We start from the raw sequence: 16004 nt of genomic DNA on the forward strand, positions 1-16004 counted from the left end.
CATATCGCGGATCGAACGGTGCTTGCGCCGGCGGTGTTTTTATGTCTAAGGCTGTACACTTGAGATATTTCGTTTCCCATGAAATGGTGGCAGACGATGCTGTGGTGTCTTCGAAGCGCGAGCTTCGTCAGTGCAAGATATCTCATCACAGCTGAGCGTACGTTTTCTTCCTGCTGCTAGTCTAATAGACAATGGCAATACTGTAGACTACTTTTTTACAACTATGTGATCATCGATTTATGTTCGCGGGTGTTTTATAATTATGTTAGTAAAATCACTCGATATTTTTATGTCCTTTAAATTACATTTGCTTCATGATTCGTATTGAAGACGTAGGAAACGTATGTTATTTGGTCCAGGAAGCACGTTCCAACATAAATTGATGCTTACACTGACATTTATGTTGCGAATTAGTCGTCTTATCCATCACATGGATAACGAGGATGCTCCGTTTCGCTACAGTTGTTTCATAGCTAACAAGGGAACCTCCCTATAAGTTGGCGCAGTGGATAGGCCTTGAAAAACTGAACACAGGTCAATCGAGAAAACAGGAAGAAGTTGTGTGGAACTATGAAAAAAAAAGCAAAATATACAAACTGAGTAGTCGAAGCGGACTGTGATGTCCTTAGGCTAGCTAGGTTTAAGTAGTTCTAGGTCTAGGGGCTGATGACATAAGCAGTTTGGTCGCATAGTTCTTGAAGCCATTTTTTGACCTTTTGCGTAAATTTTCTTTACATAAACGGCCGTATCTTTAGATTGCGTTGACATAGAAGCTCACTTTTTTACACCACCAAGGGACCGGTTACCGCAAGAAGTGCGATACATTTCCGCTTATTATGTCTACCCGTTCTGGAGGTAAACGGGTTTGAAAGGTTGGGTAGACCGATAGACGGTCAAGAAAGTGAGACTTGTAGGGTTCCGTTTTTACCGGTTTAGGTGACGAAATCCTAACAACGAAAACAGCTACGACAGCTACTGAAGATGAGAGCCGCATAAATAACACCCCCTACTCTTTATTCGAAATGTTCTAGTTGTAGTCGATACATCAGCATATTAATCGTAGCTACGCTTTCGATCCAAATCACGTTTACAGGAATGCAAATAGAATCCATTTACCTATACACGTTGTAATTCACATCCCAGTATTAATGCTACCGTGTTTTAGAAGTGCGAACATTCCCATTGCTAGGTAGCTTAAGAAACACTTAGGCTAATGAACGTTTTCTGGCTGTGGCGAGTCTAGTGGAGAATTCGAAACAGTGTAGAATATGTTTGGCAGCTATGTAGCCGTTTATTTCCTGAGGTGGTGCAGAATTATCCCACTAAATTTACCCTCTAATAAGAGTATTTTGTTATTTCGATAAACATCCCGAATGATTATCACATAAGCGGTGACATAAAGGAAGAAAATTCATGTTTTTGAGCCCAGAAAGCTCTATGGAACAGAATCTGTAGATCATTTTACCATTTTCATTGCGAAATTGCCGGCTTATTCATGTCTGGGGTAATAATAGAGGGCTGTTTGCCTGGGTTGTCTGCTAGCGTAGTGAAAGGAAGGTCTGGTTTGTTTTCGGTTCTAATCTCGATGGAGACAGGTAGAATACCAGTAAAGCAATTTTAAGAAATTCTCGCGCCCTCAATACTTTTTATCGCTACCTTCATTCTGTACTGCCGCCCTGTGCATGTCAATATGACACTCTTGTAGAATTTCATACATGTTACTGCCTACTTTTTCCGCTTCTGTCAATAATGGAACTGACTTAAGTGTGGCACTGAATGATTTTTAACTGAATTTCGTTATGAATCTTCACACATTGCTAAATTTGCACACTTTCGTGGTAGGTCAGCAACGGTAATCCAGTAGGACTGGTCTGAACGTTGACACAGACCGTTTCGCGGCCGAAAGCGGATAATATTTTACTAATTCGTAACGATCCGGCGTTCTTTGTCTTACTAAAACAGTTATGTTATCTCGATAAGTTGAAATTCATTTTTATTGGTACAGTTCATACCAATTAGCGTTTCTTCCTTCATTCTGTCTTATATTTGCGTGTTGTATTTAACACACTAATCAGCATTAATATAGTCTTACAAATTATTGAAAACAGCCTAAAAAAGTTCAGATAGTTTGTCAATTTCACGCCTGTGCATAGTATGTTGGTAGCACTTCGTCGCCTTGCCGGTTATGCTGTGTAGCAGACTTTAAAGCCGTGCGGATCAGCATAACGAAGAGGCGAGGGGTCTCGCTCGTTTTGTCCACGACTGTACATGGACCTCGACACCCTTCTGTTCAGTGTGCTACGCCTGTTGAGTATAGGACAGAGCTGTTTGAGCCTCGCGCTAGCTCGGTAGGTCATGTGTTGTATGTGGTCCCCCCAGAGTAATTTCCGGTCCAGCCAGACACCGAGGTATTTTACTTTCTCGTGGAAACGTATTGGGCGTGCATGTAGAGTTATTGGTCTGCAGTAGCGGTGTTTGCGCAGTTGCTTCGGTCTTCTAGTGAACAGAACGGCTTCGCACTTGTCGACGTTTACTCTAACACGCCATTTCTCCAACCAAGGCTCAGCCACTCTGAGTGCAGTCTGTAGGCGTGACGTAATGTTTGATGGTTTCCAACCTTGCGCGAGGATGGCAGTGTCATCCGCGCAGATTGCCATCGTTGTGTTGCGTGTGGTTGGGAGATCGTTTATGTAGAGGTTAAACTGTAGGGGCCCTAGGATGCTTCCCTGGGGTACTCCCACGTGTATACCGTGTCGTGTTGATTGTTTTCCCTGCACGTCAGTGTTGAAACTCCTGTCTGTGAGGTATGAGTGTATTAGACGCACCAGCCCGTCGGGGAATCCCGCGTCGCTGAGTTTGCGGATGAGGCCGTTGTGCCATAGACGGTCGAAAGCCTTTTCGATGTCTAGGAACACCGCCCCTGTAGCTTTGTTTATGTTGAAGCCATATGTTATATGTTCAACGACCCGTAGGAGTTGTTGTGTTGTGGAGTGGTGATTCCTGAAGCCGAATTGCTCCAGTCTCAGGATGTCATTTGTTATGCAGTGCCTAGTGATGCGTTTGAGAATCACCTTCTCAACAATCTTACTGAGCGAGCTCAGAAGGCTGATGGGTCGGTAATTTTGTGGGAGGCTGTGGTCTTTCCCCGGCTTCCTGAACATCAGGACCTTGGCCGTCTTCCAAAAGGCGGGAAAGTGTTGGTATTTTAATATGGCATTCGTTATGTGTGTTAGGTACTCAGTTGCTTTATCCGTGAACTCCTGGAGGACACGATTTTGAATGCCATCATAACCAGGGGCTTTCCTAGCAGCGGAATGCATTATAGCCCAGGAGACTTCGGCTGTGCTAGCATGTCGAATGTCGTCGCGCGATGGTTGGGCTAGAATGCGTGTAACCTCTTGGTCAGTAGCAAGTGTGAACACTGGATCTGATGGTACCAGGTTCGGTGTGAATGACGCTGCGAGTGTGCGGGCCATTAGTTCTGCTTTCTCTTCCGCTGAGTATGCAGGTCCGTCAGGCCCTTGAAGTGTTGGGGTGTATATTTTCTCCCTGGTGAAGTGTCGGGCTAGTTGCCACACGCCAGGTCGTGCGGTGTCCAGCCCTTCGAGTTTTTGGTTCCACTATTGTGTTCTATGTGTTTGTATTTTATCGTGTATGATGCCCTGTAGCCTGTTAATGTGCCGTTTGAAGTACGGACGCCTGGTGCGCTGCCATTGTCTCCTGAGGCGATTCCTCATTGAGATTAGGCCCAGGATTTCCTGGGGCAGGGCCACACTGTGTTGTTGTGAGGTGCGATCAGGTATGGTGCCTGCCATTGCGTCCTGGTCGGCGTTAGTGAGGGTTTCTACTGCCTCGTCAATTTGTGGTGTTTCATTAATTTCGTGTATGGGTGGGATGTGGCTATCAGGCGTTTCCTTGAACAATGTCCAAGTCGCACGCCCGTAGTCCAACATCTTGCGTTGTTCCATGTGCTGCAGTGTTTCCTCAATGTATAGTATTACAGGTTGGTGGTTTGAGGGCAGATCGTTTTCAACGGAACGTTGAGTGTCGATGTAATGCCCTTGATGAGGGCCATGTCTATCACGTCTGGCCTGTGTCCCCTCTGATAGGGAATGTGCGTCGGTTCAGTCGGCACTAGTATAATGTAGTTTCTGCCGAGTGAATGTTCGTACAGTTTTTTGCCGTTGGGATTTCGTATGCGTGAATTTCATTCTGGGTGTTTTGGGTTCAGATCTCCAGCGACTATTACTCGCGGTGAAATGTTAAGTAATGTGCTGATATCGCGTGTTGAAATGCCTACAGGGCTGTTGAACTTGACTCTGACGACCGTAGCCTCGATTTTTTCCAGTTCAGGGAGCTCTATGTTTGTGTGCTCAGTGTCTTTGTGTATGACGATTGCAGTTCCACCTGCCACGGCGCCGCCCGGTCGGTCGGTACGATAGACACAGTAGCCAGTAAAGTTTAATTGTTTGTGCGGTTTAAGCTTAGTCTCTCTCAGTAGCGCGACAAGGATTCCCTTGCGCTCCATGAACGCGGCAAATTCTGCCCTTTTGTTGTGGATCGAGTCTGCATTCCAGAATAGGGTCTGTGATAGTGTGTGAGGGTTTGCGTTATGGGCCGGATGTGGTATATTATTCATGTAAGAGTGTGAAAGAGTGTTGTGATGGGAGTGTGTATGACAGCCCAGTATTGCCCGGGTTCGGCGCTCATGAGCTGGGTGATGAGTGTCAGCCGTCAGCACCTTGGTAAGGATTTGAACGGTCGTGTGTCGAGGGAATAGTGTTTCCAGTATTCCCCCAGGTGATGTGTTGGTGTTGGGTGTGGCAGCCTGAGGTGCTGTTGTGGAGTTAGCGGCCGTTTGTGCGGGTATTGGTGCGTTGTTAGGTGTGGCATTTGTGTTTATGCTTTGTGACAGAGGTTGTGGCGCCTCTGTTACTTCTGTGGTGAGGGGGATGGTAGAGTTAGTTACAGTCTCGATGTCTTGTTGACTGTTTTCCTGTGTGCTACTGATCTGTTGTTGCTGCGTGGCCTGTTGTGGTGATTTCGTGTTCCCCGCCCTGTGTTTACGTGTACGTCCATTCCTCCTCTGGGCTTGGGGTTCTGGGGGTTCTTGTGTGGATGTGTTTTCCTGTATATCGTGCGTTTCTTCGCAGCACGTGATTTCATGAAGTGGGGTCGTGTTGTTTGGGGGCATAGGTGTTGGTACCGATGCTTGTTGGGTTTCAGGTGTTGTCTGTGGCTGTTGTGTAGCTGTTGCAGCGGTTGTTTCTCGTGTGTGTGAAGGGCGCTGAGATTCCTCGGCCAGTGCCGTTCCGCCAGGGCGTGCAACCGTGGCAAACGTTACGCCGTTCCTTACTGGGTTCGGCGCTGGCCTCGGGCGTGGTATGTCGTATTGTACCTTGCTCTTGTCTTGTTTACGCTTCAGCGCCTGTTTGTATGAGCTGCACTGTCTGAAGTTTCCCACATGGGGCCCACCGCAGTTGGCACAGCGTCGCTGGTTTGGCTGTGTTTGTGTGCAGGTGTTGGATCTGTGACTGCCAGCACATCCGCGGCAGCGAGTTACCGGGCCGCAGCGGAGGGCCGAGCGGCCGAACCGCTGGCAGTTGTTGCATTGTTGGGGGACGTTGGGTGGTTCGTAAAGTTCTACACGTACGTCCATCCGCAGAAAGCTCTTTATCTGCAGGATGGCGCGGGAATCAGCCGTGTCGGCTAACTCAACCATGTAGTGTGGTAACGGTGCGTGTGTGCGGAACCCCGTCATCCGGGAGGCACTTTTACACTCGAATCCTAGATAACAAAGCGCCGCTGTACTGTCTCGTTGGGGGTACTGGGATCAACTCCCTTGATCACGTACTGCTGGGTTCTCTCGTCCAGCGTTCTGTACGTGTAATGTTCGATCTTTCGATCTTTGAGGAAGGTCAGAAGATCTTTATATTCGTTGTCTGTGGCAACGTACAGTGAGGCCCTATCCCCCGAGTACTTTGCATGTAATGTACTGTTTATGTGCCTTTCCGCGAATGCAGTGTTAAGGGCACTAAGGTTCCCGTAGTTTTGTATAACCACTGGGGGGAAACCAGTCTTTTGTTGTGTGGGCACCGCTGTGGCTTTGTGTGCTTTGTTGTTGTTCGACACAGCTGTCTTTGCATTTTGTTTTGTGTTAGTATTGTTGCTAGCCTGAGATGAGCTAGTAGGTGTAGGCAACAGCGCCTTTCGGTTGCCTAGCGAGTTTCGTTGCTTGCTTGTTTGTGTTGGTGTTTTTCTGGGTCTGCGTTTTGGGCCCTGTGTAGGGCTCTGTGTAGTGGTTTTCTGTGTCCACATCCGCCGCCGCTGCCTCGATCTCTTGAGGCGTCGTCGTCGGTGGGACAATGGTACATGACTGTCCAGTGACAGGTGAGTGTAAGGTTATGTTAAGTGTTGCTGTTTTGGTGGGTGAGACGTCCGCCCCGAATAGTTCGGTGATTAGCCGGCGCGACTAACAGCACATCGTCTGCAGTGCCACTCCTAAGCTCGTGACCATACCGGTTGCGCTCTGGACGACTGGAAAACAGTGGCCTGTAAGATGAGTCCCGATTTCAGCTGGTAAGAGCTGATGGTAGGGTTCCAGTGTGGCGCAGACTCCACGAAGCTGTGGACTTAAGTTGTCAACAAGGCACTGTGCAACCTTGAGGTGACTTCATAATTGTGTGGGCTGTGTTTACATGGAATAATATGCGTCCTCTGATCCAACTGAACCGATCACTGAGTGGAACTGGTTATGTTCGGTTAGTGCCACTGTCTGCCTATTATGACGTGTTTTAGCAGGAAATAATTTTAAACAAACAGCCGTGATTGCCGACCGCGGTGGCCACGCGGTTCTAGGCGCTGCAGTCCGGAACCGCGCGACCGCTACGATCGCAGGTTCGAATCCTGCCTCGGGCGTGGATGTGTGTGATGTCCTTAGGTTAGTTAGGTTTAAGTAGTTCTAAGTTCTAGGGAACTGATGACCTCAGATGTTAAGTCCCATAGTGCTGAGAGCCATTTGAACCGTCGAACAGCCGTGATTAGTCGACAAGTTATTGTCTGTTCTTGCTTCTTATGACATTAGCAAGAAACAATTCTTTTTTTAAAAAAATCTCTCTGTACTCCACCACAGTGATATACACTACTGGCCATTAAAATTGCTACACGACGAAGATGTGCTACAGACGTGAAATTTAACCGACAGGAAGAAGATGCTGTGATATGCAAATGATTAGCTTTTCAGAGCATTCACACAAGGTTGGCGCCGGTGGCGACACCTACAACGTGCTGACATGAGGAAAGTTTCCAACCGATTTCTCATACACAAACAACAGCTGACCGGCGTTGCCTGGTGAAACGTTGTTGTGATGCCTCGTGTAAGGAGGAGAAATGCGTACCAGCACGTTTCCGTCTTTGATGAAGGTCGGATTGTAGCCTATCGCGATTGCGGTTTATCGTATCGCGACATTGCTGCTCGCGTTGGTCGAGATCCAATGACTTAGCAGAATATGGAATCGGTGGGTTCAGGAGGGTAATACGGAACGCCGTGCTGAATCCGAACAGGCATCTTATCCGCATGGCTGTAACGGATCGTGCAGCCACGTCTCGATCCCTGCGTCAACAGATGGGGACGTTTCAAAGACAACAACAATCTTCACGAACAGTTCGAAGACGTTTGCAGTAGCATGGACTATCAGCTCGGAGACCATGGCTACGGTAACCCTTGACGCTGCGTCACAGACAAGAGCGCCTGCGATGGTGTACTCAACGACGAACCTGGGTGCACGAAGGGCAAAACGTCATTTTTCGGATGAATCCAAGTTCTGTTTACAGCATCATGATGGTCTCATACGTGTTTGGCGACATCGCGGTGAACGCACATTGGTAGCGTGTATTCGCCATCGCCGTACTGGCGTATCACCCGGCGTGATGGTATGGGGTGCCATTGGTTACACGTCTTGGTCACCTCTTGTTCGCATTGACGGCACTTTGAACAGTGGACGTTACATGTCAGATGTGTTACTACCCGTGGCTCTACCCTTCATTCGATCCCTGAGAAACCCTACATTCCAGCAGGATAATGCACGACAGCATGTTGCAGATCCTGTACGGGCTTTTCTGGATACAGAAAATGTTCGACTGCTGCCCTGGCCAGCACATTCTCCAGATCTCTCACCAATTGAACACGTCTGGTCAATGGTGGCCAAGGAACTGGTCGTCACAATACGCCAGTCACTATTGTTGATGAACTGTGGTATCGTGTTGAAGCTGCATGGGCAGCTGTACCTGTACACGCCATCCAAATATAAACATATAAACTAACTGTTAGAGAAATGAACTTTACGTTCTGAAAAATTATAGTATCTCTGTAGCAAGTAAATTTTCACATACTCACATAGAACCTAATTCCAGGGATTAAACTTGCACATAACGATTTCCCTCGATATGTAAAAAAGAAAATTCGCAAAATTGACATCCAGTGATGGACTCTAACTTATTCCTATATCACCACTCAGAACAGATTTGATTTTAATTAATACTTCAAATATTTTATTGGAGCAATAGGAAGGTCCCTATCACAACTGTCCTAAAGTTCTTATTCTGAATGATCCTCCGCTAGCAGAACTGTGATCACTGGCTGTTGTAGGATTGTCATCTTCGTCGCCTGTTTGTTGATCTCCATCGCTGACGTCCTCCTCCATCCACCGACTAAAAATTTCATAAAAAATAGTATCCTTAAAACTGACTCGTTTCTGCGAACGCATTTTGTACTGTACTGAAGAAAACAGATAGGTAGTTCTTGAGACGTCTAGGAGACCCCAAAACGTGACGGTAACAAGTATCAACAACAAACTAAGAAGGCGATAAAGCCACCAACAACAAAACATTGTAGGATTGGCTATTTGAGGAGGGTAGGTTGGATACAGACGCATTTCGCCAGAACTGGCCTTGGAGAGCAAGTGCGAAAAATTTCTCGCGGTCAGAGAAACCACACCACTTGAGTTACGGGTTAAAAAACTTGCGGGCTATAAGATGGTATACTGGGAACTGTTCCGCAGACGCGAAATAAAGATTATAAAATGAAATTTTCCTTTACAGAGCGCACGATAGCAATGCAGCGGAGGCTCGACGCTGCGACGCCGAGTCGTGACAGGAAATAATTTGGCGCGAGCGAAGGGTAGCGGGGTTAGGGGCGCCGGGGTTGTAGTGCCACGGAGAGGGTTGGTGGGGGGGGGGAGAGTGGGGTGAGTGGGGAGGCGGTCCGCCGCCGGCAGCACGGTGGCGGAGCGCGCCGTCAGTTCGCTTCGCTGGCAAGAGGCGCTGAGAAGCATCATATCTGCCGCTGTCTGCAATGTGACACGACTCCCGCCCCCTAAATGAAATATCTTCCTTGTGTGACGTACGTGTCGAAATTCTTTTTGGGGATATATACTCCAGAATTCATACTGTAAGTGCGTGTCAGTTAAATTCTTTTTGGGGAAATATAGCGTTAAATTTTCCATCTTTTTTCCCATATAAAACTTTTCTTGTAATGTCAGTGTTAATTATCGTAATACAGCGCTGACGTGAAAAACCACCCGTAATTGTTGATAAATAATCCTATTTTGCTCTTTTTCAACATCATTTCCACCAGATTTTCAATGATCACGTGACAGGTAGTTGAGCTATGTGTAACTCTACATCTACATCTGCGAGGTGCCGGGGCTAGCAGTGTATTTAACACTAAATTCTTCCAGAATCTTCATATGTAAATGATGCTCTAACCCCCCCCCCCCTTTTCTAACTACGACTTTTGCTGTTGCACATGGATTAAGAAGAAACGTGAACTGACTGTAATCGACCCTGCAAGTGGAGTAGAAAAGAGTCTGGCACCTGCAACAATTTAATTTGATAGAAATTAATTAAATAAAGGAAAGTTTCATTAACGTAGTGAGAAATGAAAGGGTTGCTCTACCGATTAACAGAATGAAAGTTCTATCCAAAATAACAATTTGATTTATTATGACTAAACTCGAAATAATAAACAAAACACATGAAACATTTACAATACATCAAATTGGATCAAATTGGATACTCAAATAAATGCTGTGAAGGTGAAGTTGTTCATAAACTAGATTGTGACATTTATGACGAAGTGGTATGTGGAGCCAATTCCTTGCAAATCAAATCTTAAGAGTAACACCGAGCCAACCCAACATTAATTGCTGCTACAGTAGTGAGAACTCAGACAATGAACACCCAACACAGAACCACGTAAGAAAAGACAGGAACAGGCGCGCTCTGCTGAGCTCTAATTATCACAGAGCAAAATTCCCTACTCTGTGAGTGCTGCGGACATACATTACCAAGCTGTCTTCTTAACTGTAACAACACGATCTGGCGTACCAGAGGCGATGGCTTGTAGCTTCGACGTCCCATCGCGCCGATGATAGTGTCGCGAGTATAGCCCAAAACAAATTATCCTGGTCTGGTTCTTCCAGACTAAAGACTTCCTAGCAATACAAATGCGCCTCTGAGGGAGACAAAGAAGGCCCGCCACACAATCACTGACGGTACAGTGATTGATTTTAACAAGAGAAGTCACACAGTAACTCCGATACAGTCAACTTTACCCAAAACTGCTCAAGACAGACAACATAGGCCACTTGTATGCAGAACGCTCAATTGCCAACTGTACTTGGAAAGTTACGTTGAAGTCGAAACTTCAGCAACTTCATCAAACAGTTACAATTAAATAAAAGTATATTAGACAACCAACGGAAGGCAGGCTGTCCAGAGCAGCGAGAGCTCAGTCTTGTAACCTACTCCGACCGAAAGGCGAGAGACGACTCCCTCAATAGCACCCATACAAGCCGAACACAGAACACATTCCTGCCCCCACGACAGTGGCCGTGGTTAAACGTTCCAATCAGCAAACAGGAAACCGGCGGAAAATTCCACTCTATTGCCAAAGCACTCCCATTCCACCAATGGAGATTCTTGGCACCAATTTCTGCGCCGATTTTGCTACGTCACGAAGCTATGCCCTGAGCAAGCCAATCACAGTTACGATTTTGCAGAAAGCGCGGGAATTTGCCCGCCAAGACTGCCTGGGAACACAAGTCATTCCCACGCCTCACTGGCAGCCCGCCAGAAAGTGTTTTCACTAAGTTTCTGTGAAGTAACGGTATCTCCAGCCCAGCCGCTCCTTCAGGCCCCTGTGGGCGTGTCGTTCCCGCTCTTATGACAATGTCGGTGTCTGGAAAGCATCCACTCAACTCCCTCACACCTGTCAGCTTAACCCTTTCAAGCTCAGCAGAACCCGCCTGTCACCGGACCACCCAGGTGACGAGAGACACTGCGTGGGAAGTCTGTGTGTGAAGAAATAGCAACTTTTCACCGCATGCAATTAGAGAGGAAAATCGAATTACTCAGAGTAAGATAGAAATATGAGAGGGGGCTCATGCCACCTCTCACATCTGCATTTGCATCTACATGATTACTCTGCAATTCACAATTAAGTGCCTGGCAGAGGATTCAATGAACCATCTTCAAGCTATTTTTCTACCGTTCCACTTGCGAAATGCGCGCGTGAGTAACGAATACTTAAATCTTTTTGTGTAAGCTTTGATTTCTCTTATTTTATAGTGATCATTTCTCCCTATGTAGGTAGGCGCCAACAAAATATTTTCACAGTTGGAGGACAATGTTCATGATTGAAGTTTCACAAGAAGATCCTGCCGCAAGGGAAAACGTCTTTGTATTAATGATTGCCACCCCAATCCACGTATCATATCCGTTGCATTCTCTCCCCTATTTCGTGATAATACAAAATGGGCTGCTCTTCTTTACACTTTTTCGCTGTCCTCCTTCAGTCTGATCTGATGCAGGTCCCACGCCACATAGCAATATTCGAGAAGAGGAGTGGACAATTGTAGTGTCAGCAGTCTCCTTAGTAGTCCTGTTGCGCTTTCTAAGTGTTCTGCCAATAAATCACAGTGTTTACTTTGCTTTATCCACAAAATTATCTACGTGGTCATTCCAATTTAAGTTATTCGTAATTGTAATCATTAAATACTGAGTTAGATTTACAGCCTTTAGTTTTGTGTGATTTATTGTGCAACCTTAATTCGGCTAATTTCTTTTAGTACTGATGAGGATGGCTTCACTCTGTGAATTAAGAGTCAGTTGCTACTTTTCACACCACACGAATAAAAAACAAATGAACACTGTCTGAATGTGCCTTGAAAGCCTAATGGTATCGACCGGCTGCCGTGTCATCCTCAACCCTTTCACGTCACTGGAGGCAGATACGGAGGGGCATGTAGTCAGCATACTGCTCTCACGGCTGTTGTCAGTGTTCGTGACCAGTGCCGTTACTTCTCAATCAAGTTGCTCCTCAATCGGTCTTACAAGGGCTGAGTGCACCCCGTTTGCCAGTAGCACTTGGCAGACCCGGACTTTGACCCATCCAAGTGCTACACCATACAGATATCTTATCTAAATAGTTTTACAATTTGTTTTGATCAGCTGATGACAGTAAATAACAGCATCATCTGCGAAATGTCTAAGAGGACTGCTCAGATTGTCTCCTAAATCGTCTATGTAGATCGGGAGCAGGAGAGGGCCTATAACACTTCGTTGGAGTATACCAGATATTACTTCTGTTTTTCTCGATGGCTTTCTATCAGTTATTATGAACTGTGGCCTTTAAAATAAAAATCACGAATCCATTCACACAGCTGAGGCGATTCTCCATAGGTATGCAATTTGATTAGAAGACGCTTGTGGGCAACGGTGTTGTAAGCCTTCTGGAATTCTAAAAAGATGAAATCAGTTGACATCCCTGTCGATAGCATTCATTCCTTCGTGAGAATAAGGAGCTAGTTGTGTTTCGCAAGAATGATACTTTGTCGGCCGGACTGGCCGAACGGTTCTGGGCGCTACAATTTGGAACCGCGCGACCTCTACGGTCGCAGGTTCGAGTCCTGTCTCGGGCATGGATGTGTGTGATGTCCTTAGGTTAGTTAGGTTTAAGTAGTTCTAAGTTCTAGGGGACTGATGACCACACAAGTTAAGTCCCATAGTACTCAGAGCCATTTTGAAGAATTATATTTTCTGTATCCATACTGACTCTTTGTCACTAAATCGTTTTCTTCGAGGCAATTCATAAAGTTCAAACACAGTACATGTTCCAAAATCGTACTGCAAATCTATGTTAGTAATGTGGGTCTGTAATTCAGCGAATTCCTCCTATTTCCTTTCTTCGGTATTAAGGTGTGACTTGTGCAACATTGCAGTCTTTAGGTGTGGATCTTTCGAAGAGTAAGCTGTTGTATTTGATTGCGAACTATATAGCTATCGTATCAGTATACTCTGAAAGGAACCTGACTGGAATACAATCTGGACCAGAGTCCTTGAGTCCCTTATTTAAGCTGCCTCGCTACATCAAGGTTATCTGCTTGTAAGTTACTCATATTGGCTTGAAATCTAGAAACTGTATTGTTCATCGCTCTCCTTTCTTGTATGGCTTGCTAGCATGGTAAATCGAACGAACAGTTTTCGATGATCATATGATCGATAGCTGATGGTTCAAATGGCTTTGAGCACTATGGGACTTAACATCTGAGGTCATCAGCCCTCTATAACTTTATAACTTAGAACTACTCAAACCTAACTAACCTAAGGACATCACACACATCCATGCCCGAAGCAGGATTCAAACCTGCTACCGTAGCAGTCACACGGTTTCAGACTGAAGCGCCAAAACCGCTCGACCACATCGGCCAGCTGACCGACAGCTGAACTAACATGCTTCCAACAGGATAACACATGAACTTTTCTTTCTAAAATGAACAATTGTCCGAAACTTTTTCTGCCACCATCTTGTGTGACATCACAGTACGATTGCCTGAAAAAGGCCGAGGAAAGGTGAGGATGGGAGGGGTAGAAGTAGGGACCTCGACATTGACAGGTCATTTGTATAAAGCTCATTTGTATAAAGTGGCCGAGCACGTACATAGCTATACTACTTCTAGCTTTCTCACAAAAATACTCTCCTTGCCTTAATGACTGATTCATTAACTTTTGTAACTATAATCGATATGAGACATTACGTATGCTAATCCCTGTCTCTACACTGACACAGTCGATTAGGGCAGGCCTGTTTGTAGCTATAAGGTCTAAAATATTTCCATTGAGTGTGGATTGTCTAAATAGGCAGTACTTAACAAGACTGTCTGCACCACCAGCAGTACATAGACATTTCAGTCTATTCACAGTAGGTTAAAATTGTCTCCAGCTAACATTGCATGATTTGAACATTTCCGTGCTACTGGGCACAGACTTCCTTTGAAGGACTCTAAAACTGTCACGGCAAAATCAGCTGGCTGATAAAAACATCCAACGATTAGCTTGATTTCACTTAGTCATGTCCAGATAGTTTCATAATCACACTCAAGTTCGACCTCTAGTGTCAACTATAGTGAACACTACTCCTGTGGTATCTAATCTGTGTTTTTGATACACAGGAGAGAGGTAAAATAATGTGAACGCCTGTACTTACTTGGGAATGGTTTATTAATAAGGGGTTGGACCCCTATTTTTCCGTAACACAGTGCGATTCTTCTTGGAATACTGGCATATAATGATTGTACAATCTGCAGTGGAATGTTATGCCACTCTTCGATTAGAACCTCTTCTAACTCCTGTAGTGACGGAGGCCGAAATCCTCTCCGGAGTCTGCGCTCCAGTACCGCCCACAAGGATACGATAATGTTCAAGTTCGGCGATTGTGCTGGCCAGGGAACAAGCTGCAGTTCAATTGCATGCTCCTCATGCCACAAGTGTACTGTCCTGGCTGTGTGAATGGATGCATTATCGTCCTGAAATATGTCATCATTGTTGGAGAACAACATTTGAATCATGGGGTGCACCTGATCGTCTGAAATGTTCACATAATCGTTGGTTGTAACACGGCCTTTGAGAGTAATGATGGGACCAGCAGATATGTCTGCTTACACCATCACACTTCCATCTCCATGCTTGACCGTCGGAATCAAGGTTGTAAGCTTCTTTTGGCGTTCTGCAGACGTAAACACCGCCCGATGTTGGAAATAACGAAAACGTTGACTCTTCGGACCATATGACGTGTTTCCACTGATCAACCGTCCAGGATTTACGCCCCTGACACCATGTTTCACGCTTCTTTGCGTTGATTGTCGTCATTAATGGTTTTGGTATAGCAGCTCGTCCATGAATATTCGCTTTATGGAGTTCTCGACGGACAGTGTCGACAGATAGGGGTCTCGAAGATGGCTATTGAGCTCTACAGTCACTTTAGCCGCCGTAGTTTTGTGTTGCTTTGACACAATTCGTGTTAGCGTACGACGGTCTCTGTCATTTAGTTTTGATTTGCGCCCACTACTACGTTTGCACGATGATGTCTTTCCATGTTTCGTGCAGGCTGTCCTGACAGTTAAAACAGTTGCTCTTGAAACGTTCGATAACTTGGCTGTCTTAGTTACTGATGCTCCAGCTAATCTGGCCGCCACAATCTGTCCTCTTTGGAACTATATTAGATCTTACATTGCACGCCGATCTCGGTCTCTGAATGCAAGTAAGAAGTGTGCGCTGCTCGTAAAGAACCTGCACTGATGCCTAGTCCGTACTGAACACGCGCAGTCCAGCGAGACACGTGCCTTACCTGCGTTGCTCAGCGCCAAACACAACCATCCCATTACTACCACTGTTCACATTATTTTGCCTATTCCCTGTACGTTCCATGATTCGCTAAATACACTCCTGGAAATTGAAATAAGAACGCCGTGAATTCATTGTCCCAGGGAGGGGAAACTTTATTGACACATTCCTGGGGTCAGATACATCACATGATCACACTGACAGAACCACAGGCACATAGACACAGGCAACAGAGCATGCACAATGTCGGCACTAGTACAGTGTATATCCACCTTTCGCAGCAATGCAGGCTGCTATTCTCCCATGGAGACGATCGTAGAGAT

This window comes from Schistocerca cancellata, chromosome 4 (assembly GCF_023864275.1).
Source record: "Schistocerca cancellata isolate TAMUIC-IGC-003103 chromosome 4, iqSchCanc2.1, whole genome shotgun sequence".
Classification (NCBI taxonomy): Eukaryota; Metazoa; Arthropoda; class Insecta; order Orthoptera; family Acrididae; genus Schistocerca; species Schistocerca cancellata.